This window comes from Zea mays, chromosome 5 (assembly GCF_902167145.1).
Source record: "Zea mays cultivar B73 chromosome 5, Zm-B73-REFERENCE-NAM-5.0, whole genome shotgun sequence".
NCBI lineage: Eukaryota > Viridiplantae > Streptophyta > Magnoliopsida > Poales > Poaceae > Zea > Zea mays.
In genome coordinates, this window is record NC_050100.1 from 28,464,052 (window position 1) to 28,482,372 (window position 18,321).

Here is an 18,321-nt window from a genome sequence, read left to right on the forward strand (position 1 = left end):
GATCACCCCGTCGACACCATCCTCGGCGACATTCATAAGGGGGTAACTACTAGATCTCGTATTGCACATTTTTGTGAACATTACTCTTTTGTTTCCTCTATTGAGCCACACAGGGTAGAGGAAGCACTACAAGTTTCGGATTGGGTGGTGGCAATGCAAGAGGAGCTCAACAACTTCACTAGGAATGAGGTATGGCATTTGGTTCCACGTCCTAATCAAAATGTTGTAGGAACCAAATGGGTCTTCCGCAACAAGCAAGATGAGCATGGTTTGGTGACAAGGAACAAAGCTCGACTTGTGGCCAAGGGATACTCCCAAGTCGAAGGTTTGGATTTCGGTGAAACCTATGCACCCGTAGCTAGGCTTGAGTCAATTCGCATATTATTAGCCTATGCTACTTACCATGGCTTTAAGCTTTATCAAATGGACGTGAAAAGTGCCTTCCTCAATGGACCAATCAAGGAAGAGGTCTATGTTGAGCAACCTCCCGGCTTTGAAGACAGTGAGTATCCTAACCATGTCTATAAGCTCTCTAAGGCGCTTTATGGGCTCAAGCAAGCTCCAAGAGCATGGTATGAATGCCTTAGAGATTTTCTTATTGCTAATGGCTTCAAAGTCGGAAAGGCCGATCCTACACTCTTTACTAAAACTCTTGAAAATGACTTGTTTGTATGCCAAATTTATGTTGATGATATTATATTTGGGTCTACTAACGAGTCTACATGTGAAGAGTTTAGTAGGATTATGACACAGAAATTCGAGATGTCTATGATGGGGGAGTTGAAGTATTTCTTAGGATTCCAAGTGAAGCAACTCCAAGAGGGCACCTTCATTAGCCAAACGAAGTACACTCAAGACATTCTAAACAAGTTTGGGATGAAGGATGCCAAGCCCATCAAGACACCCATGGGAACCAATGGGCATCTCGACCTCGACACGGGAGGTAAGTCCGTGGATCAAAAGTTATACCGGTCGATGATAGGTTCTTTGCTATATTTATGTGCATCTCGACCGGACATTATGCTTTCTGTATGCATGTGTGCAAGATTCCAAGCCGACCCTAAGGAAGCTCACCTTACGGCCGTAAAACGAATCTTGAGATATTTGGCTTATACTCCTAAGTTTGGGCTTTGGTATCCTAGGGGATCCACATTTGATTTAATTGGATATTCGGATGCCGATTGGGCAGGGTGTAAAATCAATAGGAAGAGCACATCGGGGACTTGCCAGTTCTTGGGAAGATCCTTGGTGTCTTGGGCTTCAAAGAAGCAAAATTCGGTCGCTCTTTCCACCGCCGAAGCCGAGTACATTGCCACAGGACATTGTTGCGCGCAATTGCTTTGGATGAGGCAAACCCTGCGGGACTACGGTTACAAATTAACCAAAGTCCTTTGCTATGTGATAATGAGAGTGCAATCAAGATGGCGGATAATCCCGTCGAGCATAGCCGCACTAAACACATAGCCATTCGGTATCATTTTCTTCGGGATCACCAACAAAAGGGGGATATCGAGATTTCATACATTAATACTAAAGATCAATTAGCCGATATCTTTACCAAGCCACTTGATGAGCAATCTTTTACCAGACTTAGGCATGAGCTTAATATTCTTGATTCTAGGAACTTCTTTTGCTAATTTGCACACATAGCACACAAGTATACCTTTGATCATGTCTCTTTTATATGCTATGACTAATGTGTTTTCAAGTGTATTTCAAACCAAGTCATAGGTATATTGAAAGGGAATTGGAGTCTTCGGCGAAGACAAAGGCTTCCACTCCACTACTCATCCTTCGCCGTCACTCCGAGCATCTCTCCAATTTTGGTATAACCCTCACTCATTTATCTTATGACCAAAGGAGGAGAAAGTACTTCGTAGGGCTCTAATGATTTCATTTTTGGCGATTCATGCCAAAGGGGGAGAAAGTATGAGCCCAAAGCAAAAGGACCGCACCACCAAACTTAATTTTAAAATTTGATGAGATTTTCAAATGAGATTTTCAATTGGTGAATTTCAAAATTGGTATCTCTTTGTGTTCTAAAGGGGGAGCATAGTATTTTCAAAATTGATATCTTAAAACCCTCTTGAACACTAAGAAGAGAATTTATTTGAGGGGGAGTTTTGATTAGTCAAAGGATAAGCATTTGAAACCAGGGGAGAAATTTTTTCAAGCTTGAAAATGCTTTTGCAAAAATCTTACTCATTTACCTTTGACTATCTTGCAAAAAAATTCTTGAAAAGAATTTACAAAAGATTTTGCAAAACAAAACTCGTGGTGCAATTTTGGTCCAATATGTCAAAAACAAAGAAAACAATCCATGCGCATCATGTAAGTATTTATATTGGCTCAATTCTAAGCAACCTTTGCACTTACATTATGCAAACTAGTTCAATTATGCACTTCTATATTTGCTTTGGTTTGTGTTGGCATCAATCACCAAAAAGGGGGAGATTGAAAGGGAATTAGGCTTACACCTAGTCCCTAAATATTTTTGGTGGTTGAATTGCCCAACACAAATATTGGACTAACTAGCTTACTCTAGTGTATAAGTTATACAGGTGTAAAAGGTTCACACTTAGCCAATAAAAAGACCAAGTGTTGGGTTCAACAAAAGAGCAAGAGTCAACCGAAGGCTCCTCTGGTCTGGCGCACCGGACATGTCCGGTGCACCAGAGGACTCCGACTTCAAAGTCTTCGCTCTCGGGAATTTCCAGAAGCCACTCCTCTATAATTCACCGGACTGTCCGGAGTACACCGGACATGTCCGGTGCTCCAAGGAAGAGAGGCCTCCGGAACTCGCCAGCCTCGGGTTTTCACTTCGGCTGCTCCGCTAAAATTCACCGGACCGTCCGGTGTACACCGGACTGTCCGGTGTAACAGCGGGGCAACGGCTATTTCGGCGCCAACGGCTACCTGCGACGCATTTAATGCGCGCCAGAAGCGCGCAGTCGTCAGGCACGCGGGAGCAGGCGCACCGGACATTGAACAGTACATGTCCGGTGTGCACCGGACATCAAGGCGGGCCCTGAAGACAGAACCCCAACGGTCAAATTGCAACGGCTTTGGTGACGTGGCTGTCGCACCGGACATGTCCGGTGTGCACCGGACTGTCCGGTGCGCCATCGAACAGACAGCCTCCACCAACGGTCAAGTTTGGTGGTTGGGGCTATAAATACCCCAACCACCCCCACATTCATGGCATCCAAGTTTTCCACTTCCCAACTACTTACAAGAGCTAGGCATTCAATTCTAGACACACCAAAGAGATCAAATCCTCTCCAATTCCACAAAAGGCTTTAGTGATTAGCGAGAGAGATTTGCCGTGTTCTTTTGAGCTCTTGCGCTTGGATTGCTTCTTTTCTTTCTCACTTGCTCTTGTGATCAACACTCAATTGTAATCAAGGCAAGAGGCACCAATTGTGTGGTGGCCCTTGCGGGGAAGTTTTATTCCCGGCTTTGATTTGAGAAGAGAAGCTCACTCGGTCCGAGGGACCGTTTGAGAGAGGGAAGGGTTGAAAGAGACCCGGCCTTTGTGGCCTCCTCAACGGGGAGTAGGTTTGAGAGAACCGAACCTCGGTAAAACAAATCCGCGTGTCTCACTTCACTATTCGCTTGCGATTTGTTTTGTGCCCTCTCTTGCGGACTTGATTATATTTCTAACGCTAACCCGGCTTGTAGTTGTGATTATTTTTGAGAATTTCAGTTTCGCCCTATTCACCCCCCCTCTAGGCGACTTTCAGATAGGGAACAGAGAAACTGCTTGGTTCACCTGTGTTATATAATACTCCTGTATTATCCAACATGCATGTTTTAAAACATAAATTGATCCACAAATATATCTTGCTGATTAATATTGGACTATGATGTCATGTTCGAATGTTCCCATCACTAGAAGGAGGAAAAACAATGATGGCAACTTGGCGATGCTTTCCTTTCATGTTTCATCGTTATCGCTTTATCGCGCGTTCAACAGTTCCACTACGTTTGTGTGACATCAACCTGTCATGTTTTTCTTGAAATTAACAGAGGCAAATAACGTGCATTGTTTGGGCTTTGAACCTTTTTGCTATTTGCAATTATACACGGTCTATGATTACGATTATGATATGTTCAGCGTACTGCAAAGTATTCTCTCCATTCTTATTTAGCGTTAGGGGTTCCTTTCAGTTTTCCAGCTTGTTCTTTGGCCGGATGATCTTTATCATGTTCTCTATCCTCTAGATGGTAGAGGTATGCCACATCTTACCATGTACGGTGAGTCTTATATCCCTCAGCATAGTTTGTACCATCATTTTTAAGGGCTCGTTAAGTTTGATAGAGCTCCGTTCCATAATTTTTTTTAGTTCCGAGAGTTGATTGTCCAATAGAGTGATTTCGAATGATTCTCTATCAGAAGTGAATCTTTCTAACGAAAACGATTTAGCAAAAGTTCATAAAGTGATTTCTGAATTACTTTTGCATAGAAATTTTGTAGTGAACACAAGCAATAAGGAGATGAGCATTTTAGTCTTTGTGTACTTTATTTAATGTGTTTAGAATCTATATAGTCCCTGAAACTAAATAGGGTAGGGACGAAAATTTAATTCTGAAAATAAACTTTAGTCCTGGAACTAACGGGACCTGAATTCATGGTTTACAAAACCGGCGGTAAACCGGTCGGTTTACCGAAAACGCCGGGGTGCGGTTTCGCTTAACCACCGGGTTTTTTTTTAAAAATTCGTTCCAAATTCAAAAATTTTGAAAAAAATCATAAAAACCGAAAACCACCGGTAAACCGTTTTTTGGACCGATAAACCGCCAATTTTTGCCGGGAAACCGGATTTATGTATACATGGTTTCAGTTGTGCTCGAACCAATTCTCTTGACCTTGAATGGACATTTTGATGTTTATTTCATGAATGTTCAGGTCAACGGCAAGAGAAACCAATTGCGTTGTTTGAGTTTTAGATCATAACTCAAGATTTTTGTAGATCTTGGTGCTATTTCATCTGATGCGTCATGTTTTGGTGATTGATTTATAGTGAACCTGTAAGATTTAATGACCTTTATGACAGAACCAGCTGCAAGAGGAACCTTTGTTGAAGTAAATGTAATCGAGTTTCCTAGCAACCTTGTTCCTGCTGGTATCATATTTCTTTGAGCTAATCTTGTTCATCAGCTTTATATGGCTCTTGCTATGAACAGAAGCTATGTACTTGTCCGGATTTTGTATATTATAGTGATGTTTGCACTCTCCATCCGTCTTCAGTTCTATTGTTACTTCTGTCGCAACGCACGGGCACTCACCTAGTCATCATTTATATGCTTATGTTTCATTTGTTGTCCTTACCTAAGTAGGGATGGCAATCAGGTGGCTAGGATCCGGATATATGTTTGTGAACTTGTACCCGTGAAATAAAACTCAATCCATATTCGTATCCATACATGTTTGTGGGTATAGATTTGTACCGTATGCTATATATACGTTTGTGGGTATAGATTTGTACTGTATGCTATATGGTGGATACCTGTTATCACATGTCTACTACAATTTTAGCATTTAACATAAAACAATAATTTTACCATATTTAAACTTTTTTATCATTTCAATAGCATCAAACGATAATTTCAGCACCAAACAAATGTTATGGATGAAAATTTAAAAAATGAAATTTATGATAGTGTATTGAATTCGAATGGTCTAAATAATGAAATTTATGATAATGTATTGAATTCGAATGGTCTAAATGTTAGATACCTATCGGATAATGGATATGGATACTGGATATATATACTCGCAAAAAAATATCCATAGATACTTTATTATATCCATACCTGAATCTATGGATAGCAAATTTTACCATACCCGTGTCCAATGAATAATTATTCGTGGTTATTTACCTATACATGTACCCATTGCCATTCCTAGCTTCAAGTAGTTGCTACCTGTGTAGTGTGACATTGTTGCTTAGCCTAAAGTGTTGTTTGGTTCGGCCAAAAAAGAGGCAACCTTAATGGAAATAGCTACTCCTGGTATCTATTGTGATGCAGTGATCAATGGTTTTTGTTTGGTTGCAGTCAACATGAGCAGTGCAATAGCTTGGCATTGGATCACGACCTGTAGCAGGCGTCATATTAGCGTTGTAAACTATGGGGATGACATTGTTGCTTAGCCTAAGCTATTGTGCCTTGTAGTAGTGTTGGAGAAACTATAGGGATCAGCTGTTTAGCAATTAGCTTATACTTGCAATATCTCTCTTATCTTGTTAGCTCCCATGCCCAGGACCAAGGCCCACGTAGAGTGAGAAACGTAGGTTGAAGATACGCTCTCTTATCTTGTTAACCTCACGTCTAGGACCAAGGCCCATATAGAGTGAGAAACATAGGTCGGAGGTATGCTCTCTTTTATCTTGTTAGATTGTCTCTAGTAGAGTGTGTAAAATAGAGAATACAGAACTTTAGATGACACTGTTTGCATAGAGAAGCTTAAAATAGAGGATGAAATAGGGAATGTGATAGGGGATCTGCTAGAGATTAGGACTAAGGCCATCATAAAGTGAGAAACGTAGGTTGGAGGTACGTTGATATTAGGTGCAGCCTAATTACCAGGACACAGGATCTAGACCGTAAGGTGTGTAATATACTGTTTCCTTTTCCATTACGATGGATTGATTGTCACAGAAGTGAAGAAGATATCAACTGAGCATATTAATCACCTAGCTCTCTCTTTCATTTTAGTTCTGTGAAAGTTCTAGATTATTGGTCTATAGTTCACCTCAGTATATCGACGAAACCAAATAGTAAGAGTCCTCTCGCATCGACCCTTGAAAGTAAAAGTCTAAAAGTAAGAAGCCCTTTCTAAGTTGCTCTACACTCTTATATAGACTAAGGAAAGATAGAGTGATACATGTCTACTGGATGTGAGCCCTGTTCATCAAAGTCGCAACTACTCATATCTTGCCATAGATGTGAAGTTGTAGGATAGCACGGCTTGGACGTGTTATAGTGTTAATCATGTCTTGATGAATTGGCAGATATGTATTGTCGTAGTGGCAAGTACCAAAATCCACATCATTGGGTACAAAATAGTTGGTGTTGGGGGCTTTCTTCCTCGCCGAAGGTCCTCTGAGCAAAAACACCTTCGACAAGACGATATGCCGAAGCTATCATCAACAAAGCTTTGGCACAATGATGTGTTTGAGACGAAGGACATCACCGACTTAAAGAGGAGAAGACCATCTAGTCCCTAGCATTTTGTATCATGAATATGATTAGGTGTCAAGGACACAAATGTAATTTCGACCAGGCTGCGTCCCGTGCCTATAAATAGGTGAACAGTAACCCTGTACTGTTCACGCTGACTGGTATTCACTCGCACGTCACTCTCAAGCTTTTTACCTTTTGTCAAGCCGAAGGTATAAATGTAATTCAATATTGTTCATATTCATTTATGATAATATAATAAAAATATTCTGATAATATTATATAATTATTCATGTCACTTTCCATGTTTCATATGTTTCCACTTCCATTATTATATACTGAAATGATGAAGGTATGTCCTTCATAACCTTCGTCTAAAGATCATTATATCCTGAAGGAGATAATGCTTCGAAGGACAAAGGTCTTTAATTATTAACATTTTGTGTTGCCTTGTTCTTAACTCATAGCATTTGAGAACAAGTGACCAACATTGGCGCCCACCTCCGGTGAACTCACTTTCACTATTGAGATGATGGCTTCGTTCAACAATCAAGCTGTAGCACCTTCGGCCACGAAGCTGGTGCTCCCAATTACAGGCGGTTCAAGCTCAGAGCCAGTTAACAAGAAGCAGAAGAAGGAAGCACAGAGGAGAGTACAACATGTTGGGGTACAGGGACCCTTCATCAAATCCAAGTGGTCTCACATCCCAAGCACCTTCTCCTAGGAAGACCTTCAGCTCAAAGATTACCCCCACAATGATGCTATAGTCATATCTTGTGTCATCAAGGGTTTTTTGGTCCACAATGTTCTGTTTGACACAGGCAGTGCAACAGACATCATATTTGCAAAGGCCTTCAGACAGATGCAAGAGCCAGAAGACAAGATTCATGATGCTACACTCCTCTTTGTGGCTTCGGAGGAAGGCAAATTGTCGCACTCGGTAAAATCACAATGTCAGTTACCTTCGGCTATGTTCACAACACAAGGTCTGAGCAGATTATCTTTGACATTGTTGACATGGAGTACCCATACAATGCAATCATTGGTCGAGGGACACTTAATGCCTTCGAAGCAATACTTCATCCAGCATACTTATGCATGAAGATACCTTCGGAGCAAGGGCCCATTGCCATTCATGGAAGTCAAGAAGCTGCCAGAAGGGCCGAAGGGAGTTGGACAGATTCAAAGGCAATCCACAACATAGATGGAACCGAAGCTTGTCAACAATACAAGCACAAAAGAGAGAAGGCTGCTTTGGTGGATCAACCGAAGCCTATGCTCCTATGTGAAGATATAGCAGATCAAAGGGTACTGCTGGGTTCTCAGCTATCTGATGAGCAAGAGAAAACTCTGATAAGATTTTTGTTCAAAAACAAAGATGTTTTTGCTTGGACAGCCAATGATCTTTGTGGGGTCAATAGAGATGTCATCGAACATTCACTTAATGTGGATCCATCTTTCAGACCAAGGAAGCAAAGACTTCGGAAGATGTCTGATGACAAAGCTGAAGGTGCCCGAAACGAAGTAAAGAGGCTTCTCAGTGCTGGTGTTATCAGAGAAGTAACATATCCAGAATGGCTAGCTAACACTGTTATGGTGAAGAAGGCTAAATGCAAATGGAGAATGTGTATTGACTTCACAGATCTCAACAAAGCATGCCTAAAGGATGAATTCCTATTACCGAGAATAGACTCCCTTGTAGATGCAACAGCTTCATCGGAGCTCATGAGTCTACTGGACTGCTATTCAGGCTATCATCAAATATGGATGAAGAAGGAAGATGAGCCAAAGACTAGCTTCATAACTCCTAGTGGCACTTATTGTTACCTTCAGATGCTTGAGGGGCTTAAGAATGCTGGAGGAAGCTTCAGCAGAATGACATCCAAGGTCCTCCATTCCCAAATAGGCAGGAATGTGCTGACTTACGTTGATGACATCATAGTGAAGAGCACAAAGCAAGAGAACCACATTGCTGACTTGCAGGAGACGTTTGCCAATTTTAGGCAAGCTGGTCTGAAATTAAATCCAGAAAAGTGTGTTTTTGAAGTAAAGAAGGGCAAGTTCCTTGGTTGTCTAGTATCGACAAAGGGAATCGAAGCTAATCCAAATAAAATCGAAGCTATCCTTCGGATGGAGCCGCCAAATTAAAAAAGGGGGCTCAACGATTGGCAGGAAGGCTGGCATCATTGAATAGATTCATATCAAGATCAGCAGAGAGGAACCTGCCATTGTTTGAAATTTTAAAGTCAGCCGAAGTTTTTTAGTGCGGTCTGGCTTAGCAAAAGGCTTTTGAAGAGTGAAAGCAGTATTTGATAGATCTAACAACTCTAACTCTACCTTCGCCAGGGGCTCCATTACTCCTGTATGTAGCATCTTCTCATTCTACAGTCAGCGCAGCGCTTGTACAGAAGAAGCAAGATGGCCAAGTCAAAAGGCAAGCCCCAGTATACTTTGTCTCCGAAGTTCTAAGTTTATCAAAGGAAAACTATACATAATTGGAGAAGGTGTTGTATGCTGTGTTAATGGCCTCCAGGAAGCTTCGACATTATTTCCAAGCATATCACATAATTGTTCCTTCATCACAGCCTTTGAAGGATATAATGAGGAACAAAGAAGCTACTGGAAGGATTGGAAAATGGCTGCGGAGCTCAATGAATTCACTATTGATTATGTACATAGATCTTCAATTCTATCCTAGGCATTAGCAGATTTCATTGCTGATTGGACGCCAGGGGCTCAGGAAGAAGAAACAAGTAAAGACGCCGAAGCCTGGACAGTCTTCTATGATGGTTCTTGGGGAACCTTCGGCGCAGGAGCCACTGCTGTCCTAGTAGCGCCCTCTAAAGTCAGAACATGTTATGCAGCAAGACTGGACTTTAGTTGTACAAATAACATTGCTGAATACGAAGCCCTTCTGTTGGGGCTTCGTAAGCTAAAGGCTATGGGAATAAGAAGGGCGATCCTTAAAACTGACTCCCAAGTCATCTCTGGCCATGTGGATAAAAGTAGTAGGGCAAGGGACCCGAAGCTTGAAAAATATTTGTACACAGTTCGAAGGTTGGAGGCTTCTTTTGAAGGTTTCTCTGTAAAAAATATTCCAAGAGGGGAAAATGAGCATGCAGACTTATTGGCCAAGTCAGCAGCATAGGGGCTCCCACTACCTTCGGAAGTATTCTTTTAGACAATAAAAGCACCTTCAGTTGAACTTATGGAGAGAACAGTACTCACAATATAACATGTACATAGTGAAGATTGGAGGACTGAAATCATACCCTTCCTCCAAGGCAATTTGTCTTTCGGATGACGAAGTCTATAATAAAAGAATGGAAGCAAGGACAAGACCATACGTCATAATAGAAGGGGAGCTATACAAACATGGAGTTTGCTCCCCACTTCTCAAGTGTTTATCCAGAACCGAAGGTATAGAGTTAATGAAAGAGATACATGTAGGTTTGTGTAGATCTCACATTGGGTCCAGGCCTTTGTTGGGAAAGTTTTTTAGACAAGGGTTTTATTGGCCTAAGGTAGCTTCTGATGCGGCAGATCTGGTTCAGAAGTGCGAAAACTGTTAAAAATGTGCAAGAGATCAGAAACAACCTTCGTCGTTAACTCAGCTAATACAACCAACCTAGCCATTGCAAAGATGGGTTAGATTTGTTGGGTCCACTCCCACCAGCACAAGGCAACTTGAAGTATGTTGTAGTGGCAGTGGAATATTTTTCCAAGTGGATTGAGGCAAAGCCTTTGGCCACAATAACTTCGGTTACCGTCCAAAAATTCTTCTGGTAGAATATTGTTTGTCGCTTTGGCGTCCCGAAGGCAATAACCGTGGACAATGGTACACAATTTGAGGCTAAAGCATTCAAAGTTTTTTGTGATCGAATTGGTACGGAGATCCACTTTGCATCCATTAGGCATCCAAAATCAAATGGGCTGGTAGAAAGAGCGAATGACATTATAATGGCAGGAATAATGAAGCTAATCTTAAACCAGCCCAGAGGAAAGTGGCCAGATGAGCTGATTAAAGTGGTGTGGAGCCACAACACAACTACGTCAAGGTCAACAGGATTTACACCCTTCAAGCTCCTATTTGGTGACGAAGCAATAACTCCAGAAGAAGCAAAAATAGGGTCAATAAGGACAATAACTTCGGCAGAAGACAAAGCTGATTATCAAGTAACAAAAGACACTATAGAGGGGACCAGACTTCAGGCAATAGAGCACATCAATAAATATCAGGCCGAAACAGTAAAATGGCGTGACAGAAAAGTTCGGTTGAAAAACATCAAGCCAGGGCATCTGGTGCTTCGGAGAGTCGCTAACCCAGACACAGTGGGCAAGTTGCAACTGAAGTGGGAAGGTCCTTTCCTAGTAGTATCTTCGTCGAGGCTCGGTTCTTATAGATTGAAGGATATGGACGGCAACGACATACCTAGATCTTGGAATGCAGATGAGCTTCGGTGATACTATGTGTAAAATGTTGTAATCTTTTTTCATTTTTTCCTATGGCACCCTTTTCCTTTCAAGAGGGGAGAAAGGTTTTTAATGGGGCCATAACTTGTAATTTTTTATTCTTATTTAGCCCTACAAGGGCAGAATCCCCCAAAAAGATGTAATATGTAAAATCTGAGCATGCACCATTGAGTGCAAAAAGAAAAATAGGGAGAATGAAAGGGAAATGTACCCTTGGGACATTTCTATAAGATTTTGGTGATTAAGTGCTCCACACAAATGCTTTGAGTAATATTTGTGCCAAAGACTCAAGAAGTGCAAATCAAGAGTAAAGGTATGTTTCTAAGACTTAGTACATTGTTTTGGAGACTAATGAATTGTGTCTAAGTGCTAGAAACAGGAAAAGACCAATTTGGAAAAGACTTGGCTGAGCAGGTAAGACTCTGCGCAGTCTGGGTACACCGGACTGTCCGGTGGTGCACCAGACAGTGTCCGGTGCGCCAGGCTGGCGTCTGTCAACTAGCTGCTCTCGGGACTTCGTCGGCGGCGTACGGCTAAAATTCACCGGACTGTCCGGTGTGCACCGGACTGTCCGGTGAGCCAACAGTCGACTGGACCAACAGTCGGCCGCGTAATCCGCGCGCGACGCGTGGCAGAGCCAACGGTCAGAAGGGGGCATCGGACTGTCTGGTGTGCACCGGACAGTGTCCGGTGCGCCAACGGCTCTGAATCTCCAACGGTCAGCTTCGCCAAAGAAGGAAAGAAATCCGCATCGGACAGTGTCCGGTGGTGCACCGGACTGTCCGGTGCGCCAGGCGACAGAAGGCAGGAATTGCCTTCCTGGAATGCTCTCAACGGCTCCTAGCTGCCTTGGGGCTATAAAAGGGACCCCTAGGCGCATGGAGGAGAACACCAAGCATTCTCTAAGCATTCCTAAGCACCAAGACTTCAATTCCGCGCATTTGATTCTTTGTGATAGCAACTAGAGCTCCATTTGAGTAGAGAACTCTTTGAGTTGTGTTGAGAGCTCGTGTTGTGACTTGTGTGCGTGTGTTGCTCTGATTTTGTGTCTTGTGTGTGTTGCTCATCCCATCCTTACTTCCATGCTTCTTTGTGAACATCATATTGTAAGGGCGAGAGACTCCAAGTTGTGGAGATTCCTCGCAAGCGGGAGATAGTAAAAAGCAAAACACCGTGGTATTCAAGTGGGTCTTTGGACCGCTTGAGAGGGGTTGATTGCAACCCTCGTCCGTTGGGACACCACAACATGGAGTAGGCAAGTGTTGAACTTGGCCGAACCACGGGATAAACCACTGTGTCTATCTGTGTTGATCTTCTTGTGGTTATCGTGTCTTGCAAGAACTCTTCTCTAGCCACTTGGCTTTATTGTGCTAACTCCTAATCAAGTTTTGTGGAATTAAGTTTCAAGTTTTTACAGGATCACCTATTCACCCCCCTCTAGGTGCTCACAATTGGTATCAGAGCCGTTCTCTTCAAGAAAGGGACTAATCGCCCGAAGAGATGGATCCTAAGGGCAAGAGGATGGTGGTCAATGATAAGGAGAAGGAGTCCTTCGTCAATGATCCAAAGGATGACAAGCCTACTGACTCAGGCTCGGGCCACAAAAGAAAAGACGGGAGGAAGAAGAAAACAAGGTGCATCAAGGAGATAGTCTACTACGACAGCGACGAATCTTCCTCTTCCCAAAAGGACGACGACAACGACTACGAGAAAAAGAAGACGGTTAATTCAAACTTTTCCTTTGATTATTCTCGTATTCCGCAAAGTTCCAATGCTCATTTGCTTTCCATTCCCCTCGGTAAACCCCCCCCCACTTTGATGGAGAGGACTACGGATTTTGGAGTCACAAAATGCGTAGCCACTTGTTCTCTCTCCATCCAAGTATATGGGAGATAGTAGAAAATGGAATGCACTTTGATAGTACGGATAGTCCCATGTTCATTAATGAGCAAATTCACAAAAATGCACAAGCTACTACTGTTCTTCTAGCTTCATTGTGCAGGGATGAATACCATAAGGTGAGCGGCTTGGATAACGCCAAGCAGATTTGGGACACCCTCAAAATCTCACATGAGGGGAACGACGTCACCATGCCCACCAAAATGGAGTTGGTGGAGGGCGAACTTGGGAGATTCGCAATGATCAGGGGCGAGGAGCCAACCCAAACATACAACCGACTAAAGACCCTCGTCAACAAAATAAGGAGCTATGGAAGCACGCGATGGACGGACCACGACGTCGTCCGCCTAATGCTAAGGTCTTTTACTGTCCTTGATCCACATCTTGTGAACAATATTCGTGAAAATCCTAGGTACACCAAGATGATGCCCGAGGAGATACTTGGAAAGTTCGTAAGCGAGCGGATGATGATCAAGGAGGCAAGATACGTTGACGATGCGTTGAACGGCCCAATCCACGAACCTCAAACCGTTGCTCTCAAAGCAACGAGGAGCAAGGAAGTGCTACCTAGCAAGGTGGCACAAGTTAAGGCGGTAGGACTCAATGAGGAAGAGATGGCCCTCATCATTAAGCGTTTCAAGACGACGCTAAGGGGTCGCAAGGAGCATCCCAACAAGACCAAGACGAAGGGGAAGTGCTCATGCTTCAAATGTGGTAAGATTGGTCATTTTATCGCTAATTGTCCCGATAATGATAGTGACCAGGAACAAGGGAACAAGAGGGAAAAGAAGAAGGCTTACAAGAAGGCTAAGGGCGAGGCACACCTTGGAAAGGAGTGGGACTCGGATTGTTTGTCGTCCGACTCCGACAACGAAGGACTCGCCGCCACCGCCTTCAACAAGTCGACCCTCTTCCCCAACGAGCATCACACCTGCCTCATGGCAAGGGAAAAGAAGGTAAGCACTCATAATACTAGTACTTACGCTTCCTCAAGTGATGAAGAATCTAGCGATGATGAAATAGACTATTCATGTTTATTCAAGGGCCTAGATAGAACTAAGGTTGATAAGATTAATGAATTAATTGATGCATTGAATGATAAGAATAGATTATTAGAAAAGCAAGAGGATCTTTTGTATGAAGAACATGACAAGTTTGTAGAGGCACAAAAATCCCTTGCTTTAGAAATTAAAAGGAATGAAATGCTTTCTTGTGAATTGTCTACATGCCATGACTCTATTTCTAGCTTAAAGAGCATAAATGATGATTTGAATGCTAAGTTAGAAATAGCTAATAAATCAACATCTTGTGTAGAACATGTTGCAATTTGCAATAGGTGTAAAGATTTTAATGTTGATGCTTGTAGTGAACATCTAGTTTCAATTTCTAATTTGAATGATGAAGTGACTAGTCTCAATGCCCAACTTAAGACTAGCAAGAATGAATTTGACAAACTAAAATTTGCAAGGGATGCCTACACGATTGGTAGACACCCCTCAATTAAGGATGGTCTTGGCTTCAAGAGGGAAGTCAAGAACTTAACAAGCCATAAGGCTTCCATCTCCGCCAAGGAGAAAGGGAAGGCCCCTATGGCTAGTAGTGCTCAAAAGAACCATGCTTTTATGTATCATGATAGGAGACATTCTAGGAATGTTTATAGAAGTTATGATGCTTTTGATTCTCGTGCCATGATTGCTTCTAGTTCTTCTATTATGCATGATAGAAATTTGGCTAGGAAAAATGCTATGCCTAGAAGAAATGTTGTTCATGTTCCTAGGAAAGTAAACTATGAATCTTCTACAATTTTTCATACTTGCAATGCTTCCTTCACTATTTGTAGAAAGGATAAGAAGGTGATTGCTAGGAAGTTAGGGGCAAGATGCAAGGGAGATAAAACTTGCATTTGGGTCCCTAAGACAATTGTCACTAACCTTGTAGGACCCAACAAGAGTTGGGTACCTAAGACCCAAGCCTAAAATTGCCTTGCAGGTTTATGCATCCGGGGGATCAAGCTGGATTATCGACAGCGGATGCACAAACCACATGACGGGGGAGAAGAAGATGTTCTCTTCCTACGTCAAGAACAAAGACTCCCAAGACTCAATCATATTCGGTGACGGGAATCAAGGCAAGGTGAAAGGGTTAGGAAAGATTGCTATTTCATCCGAGCACTCCATTTCCAATGTGTTTTTAGTTGAGTCGCTTGGATATAACTTGTTGTCTGTGAGTCAACTTTGTAACATGGGATATAATTGCTTATTCACAAATGTAGACGTGTCTGTCTTTAGAAGAAGTGATGGTTCATTAGCTTTTAAGGGTGTACTAGACGACAAACTTTATTTAGTTGATTTTGCAAAAAAAAGGAGGCCGGTCTAGATGCATGCTTAATTGCTAAGACTAGCATGGGCTGGCTGTGGCATCGCCGTTTAGCACATGTGGGGATGAAGAACCTTCACAAGCTTCTAAAGGGAGAACACGTAATAGGTCTAACAAATGTTACTTTCGAAAAGGATAGACCTTGTGCAGCTTGTCAAGCAGGTAAACAGGTGGGAAGCTCTCATCATACCAAAAATGTGATGACCACATCAAGACCTTTGGAGTTGCTTCATATGGACCTCTTCGGACCCGTCGCCTATCTAAGCATAGGAGGAAGTAAGTATGGTCTTGTTATAGTTGATGATTTTTCCCGCTTCACTTGGGTATTCTTTTTGCAGGATAAGTCTGAAACCCAAGGGACCCTCAAGCGCTTCCTAAGGAGAGCTCAAAATGAGTTTGAGCTCAAGGTGAAGAAGATAAGGAGTGACAACGGGTCCGAGTTCAAGAACCTTCAAGTGAAGGAGTACCTTGAGGAGGAAGGAATCAAGCACGAGTTCTCCGCTCCCTACACACCACAACAAAATGGTGTGGTAGAGAGGAAGAATAGGACACTTATAGACATGGCAAGGACAATGCTTGGAGAGTTCAAGACGCCCGAGCGATTTTGGTCGGAAGCCGTGAACACGGCTTGCCACGCCATCAACCGGGTCTACCTTCATCGCCTCCTCAAGAAGACGTCATATGAGCTTCTAACCGGTAACAAACCCAATGTGTCTTACTTTCGTGTATTTGGGAGCAAATGTTATATTCTTATGAAGAAAGGTAGAAATTCTAAATTTGCTCCCAAAGCTGTAGAAGGGTTTTTGTTAGGTTATGACTCAAATACAAAGGCGTATAGGGTCTTCAACAAATCATCGGGTTTGGTTGAAGTCTCTAGCGACGTTGTATTTGATGAGACTAATGGCTCTCCAAGAGAGCAAGTTGTTGATCTTGATGATGTAGATGAAGAAGATGTTCCGACGGCCGCAATACGTACCATGGCGATTGGTGATGTACGACCATAGGAACAAAAGGAGCAAGATCAACCTTCTTCCTCAACAATGGTGCATCCCCCAACTCAAGACGATGAACAGGTTCATCAAGAGGAGGCATGTGATCAAGGGGGAGCACAGGATGTCCAAGTTGAAGAGGAAGAAGCACCCTAGGCCCCTCCAACTCAAGTTCGAGCGATGATTCAAAGGAATCATCCTGTCGACCAAATTTTGGGTGACATTAGCAAGGGAGTAACTACTCGTTCTAGATTAGTTAATTTTTGTGAGCATTACTCCTTTGTCTCTTCTATTGAGCCTTTCAGGGTAGAAGAGGCCTTGCTAGTTCCGGACTGGGTGTTGGCCATGCAGGAAGAGCTCAATAACTTCAAAAGAAATGAAGTTTGGACACTGGTGCCTCGTCCCAAGCAAAATGTTGTGGGAACCAAGTGGGTGTTCCGCAACAAACAGGACGAGCACGGGGTGGTGACAAGGAACAAGGCTCGACTTGTGGCAAAAGGTTATGCCCAAGTCGCAGGTTTGGACTTTGAGGAGACTTTTGCTCCTGTGGCTAGGCTAGAGTCCATTCGTATTTTGCTAGCATATGCCGCTCACCATTCTTTCAGGTTGTTCCAAATGGATGTGAAGAGCGCCTTCCTCAATAGGCCAATCAAGGAGGAGGTGTACGTGGAGCACCCCCTGGCTTCGAGGATGAACGGTACCCCGACCACGTACGTAAGCTCTCTAAGGCGCTCTATGGACTTAAGCAAGCCCCAAGAGCATGGTATGAATGCCTTAGAGACTTTTTAATTGCTAATGCTTTCAAGGTTGGGAAGGCCGATCCGACTTTATTCACTAAGACTTGTGATGGTGATCTATTTGTGTGCCAAATTTATGTCGATGACATAATATTTGGTTCTACTAACCAAAAGTCGTGTGAAGAGTTTAGCAGGGTGATGACTCAAAAATTCGAGATGTCGATGATGGGCAAGTTGAACTACTTCCTTGGGTTCCGAGTGAAACAACTCAAGGAAGGCACCTTCATCTCCCAAACGAAGTACACACAAGACTTGCTAAAGCGGTTTGGGATGAAGGATGCCAAGCCCGCAAAGACTCCGATGGGAACTGACGGACACGTCGACCCCAACGAAGGAGGTAAATCCGTTGATCAAAAAGCATACCGGTCCATGATAGGTTCTTTGCTTTATTTATGTGCTAGTAGACCGGATATTATGCTTAGTGTATGCATGTGTGCTAGATTTCAATCCGATCCAAGGGAGTGTCACTTAGTGGCCGTGAAGCGAATTCTTAGATATTTAGTCGCTACACCTTGCTTCGGGATCTGGTATCCAAAGGGGTCTACCTTTGACTTAATTGGATATTCAGACTCCGATTATGCTGGATGTAAGGTCGATAGGAA